Raw genomic sequence first — 3,147 nt, forward strand, 5'->3', positions numbered from 1 at the left:
CCATCCGAAGGGCCCCTGTGAGCAGCCCGGAAATAAACTGTGCACATGCGCAGGAGAAACGATGAAGGCAAACGGAAGTGAGGCACAAAGCCACGGATCTTGCGCGCCCTCTTGAGGGGGAGTTTTTAAAACCAAAAGGTTCATTCCTAGGAGGGAAGAGAAACGAATAAAATAAAAAAAATATTCACTATTTGGGGAATTGCAAGATGGCTCAACGAGTTGAAGGGCTTGTGCCAAGCGCCTGACGATCAGCGTTCAATATCTGAAACTCACAAGTTGAAAGAAGAGAACTGCAAGCTGTCATCTGATTATCCCACTTACATAAATACAATAATAACAAATTAAATTTAGCATTTTTGACAGAGTCTCACTATGTAGCCCTGGCTGGTCTGGAACTTGCTATATGCCAAGACCACATGGAATTCACAGAGACGCGCCTGCCTTTCCCTCTGAAGAGGAAAAATAAATGTAAACATTGACCATTTTCATCTTAGATTCTTAAGTGTGTTTTTTTTCTTAGTTAACCTAGAACTTTCAGGCTTCTTACACATATTTTCTTTTGTCCACTGCTCCCATTATACAGTTGTTTAAATCCAAGGCTGGAAAAGAAAGGCAACATGCTGTCTAAAGACATAAAGTTAGCCTGACAATGGTGGTGCATTTAATCCCAGCATTCAGGCAGACGGATCAAGGCCAGCCAGGCCTAGAGATGGGTTCCCGACAGCCAAAGCTACATAGAGAAACAACAAAGTCAAAGAAACTAAAATAAATAAATTAGTTAATTAAATAAAGTTAATAACAAAACAGACTTTTTAATTTGTTTTTGAGTGCTTTTTTTTGGTTTTGTTTTGTTCTGTTTGAGACAAGGTTTCTTTCTCTGTGTAACCACCCTGGCTGTCCTGGAACTTGCTTTGTAGACCAGATGGCCTCTGCCTCCTTAGTGCTGGAATTAAAGTGTGTGTGATACACTCAGCCAGTCATTATAATTCAGGCGTTTCCAGAGAGTGCAGTGCTGGGTTTGTATCTATTGGAGGCTGGGAAGGTCCGGACACCTGAGACATTGCCCTACACTCAGACAGGGTTACATTAGCTAGCAGGGAAGTGGGTGTTGAGGTGAGCATCCAATGGAAAGAAAACACAGCCTCTTCGGTCACAGCTGGACTCACACCACGACCTTGCCTGCCTCCACATTCATTTTTTATCTCTGCCTTCCCTGAGGCCCAGTAGTGGGCAGTCAGTAAATATTTGTTGAATGAATCAAGAACGGAGAAAGGGCAAAGGCAAACTCATGACTCATCTGATTTCTGTTCCCAAAGACCCAAGTTGCCCAACTCCTCAGAAGAACACAAGGAAGGGAAGTGAGTGGTTCTAGGAAGAGACTGGGCTTCGGGCTGGCTCTGCCGCCTGCTAGCAGTGTGACCACAGAACAACTCCCTTCTTTAAACGTAAGCTTCCCTGTTTATGAAATGGGGATGGACTAGAAGAACATTTTCCAATATCTAATTTGCACTACACTAATTATTTTCCCAAATAAACAGTTTATGAAAGCCCCATGTATCTGCTAGTCAGAGTTTCTGAAGAGCAAGTGGTGGCCAAGTGATCACTTTGAATTGATAGAACTCCAGACAAAAGTAAAGAAACAGGCTATGAGATTTCTCTTATCATCTGGGAACTGTAAATAATTCACTTGGACTCTGGCTCGAGGATTGTTGAGGTACTTCTCAGCTCAACCATCTTTCAGGCACCTCAATTCAGTTCAGCACAAGTGTTCAGACTCCTCTAGTCCACTGACTCACAGGACCCAGTGTCTGTGAGACTGTCAAGTACATACATGAGCTATGTAAGTCTCAAAGCCCAAGACTGTTGTAAAGAAACTGAGGCTGGCCAAGTGGTGGTGGTGCACACCTTTAATCTCAGCACTTGGGAGGCAGAAGTAGACAGATCTTTGAGTTCGAGGCCAGCCTGGTTTAAAGAACGAGTTCCAGGACAGCCAGGACTACACAGAGAAAGCCTGTCTTGAAAAATAAAATGAACAAAGAAAATGAGAGAAAGAGAGAGACCAAAGGAGGGAAGGAGGAAAAGAAGGAGGGGGAAAGGGAGAGGGAACGGGAGTGAGAGACAAGCTGAAATAAAAAAAAAATATCTGACTGCAAGAATAAAACTCCTTTCCAGATGATAGGAGAAAGAAGGGAGGAAAGAGAGGGTGGCCCTGTAAGAAAAGGGAAAAGAGCAGTAAATCCTTCATTCAGCCTTGGGATGAGGGATCAGGGAAAGGAAAGAGGGAAAGTCTAGAAAAAGCACAGCATGGAGAGGTTTGTCTTAGTTCTCACAGGCACATGTCACAGCTGGGTTCAGTTCACCCTATCTCGTCCCGAATGGGAAAAGTGTTTCCTGTCATCCTGAAATAGGACTCACAGGTGGCTTTAGGACTGTGTAGATGGGTAGCATATGATGTAATTCCTGCAGAGGAGAGCTTGCATCTGGGAAAGCCCCACTGGCTGGCCACATCCTCACCTGCCCTGTTGTTTCCTTTTCCCTTTGAAGGTTCACCTTTTGGGTTCTTACCTTGCTGAGTCTGGGAAATGGCCATGACCCTGCGTCTTAACCTGGCTCCCACAAGGCAAATAAGCTCCAAGGGGATTCTGACAGCCTCCTTAGCCTATTTCTTATATTCGATCAAAGGGTCTAGGAAATGTCATTGACTTGCTGTATGACCTCGGGCAAGTCCCTTCGTGGGCCCTAATATTCCAAACTATAAAGGAAATGCCAGGCATTGGATTCTAACTTCCAAATACAATGTGGGGTGACATCTGAGCCCCTTGAGAAACAGGGCGTATTTGGATTCTTCTACGAAGGGAGAGCTCAGTCTCTTGGGGCTGTTGAGATGGCGCAGCAGGCTGAGGCACTTGCTGCCGACCCCAAAGACCTGAGTTCACTTCCTGGGACCCACATGGTGAGAGAAGGGAACTGACTTATGGGTTGTTTCCAGTCCCACAAGTGTGTGTGTTTGTGTGTTATGTGTGTGTTGTGTGTGTGTGCTGTGTGTGTTGTGTGTTCTGTGTGTGTGTGTGCGTGTGTGTGTTTTCAATGCTAAAATCAAATCCAGGGCCTCACATTACATAAACACTGGGCTTGACTACACTTCCT

Source organism: Meriones unguiculatus, chromosome 4 (assembly GCF_030254825.1).
Source record: "Meriones unguiculatus strain TT.TT164.6M chromosome 4, Bangor_MerUng_6.1, whole genome shotgun sequence".
NCBI classification, from domain to species: Eukaryota; Metazoa; Chordata; class Mammalia; order Rodentia; family Muridae; genus Meriones; species Meriones unguiculatus.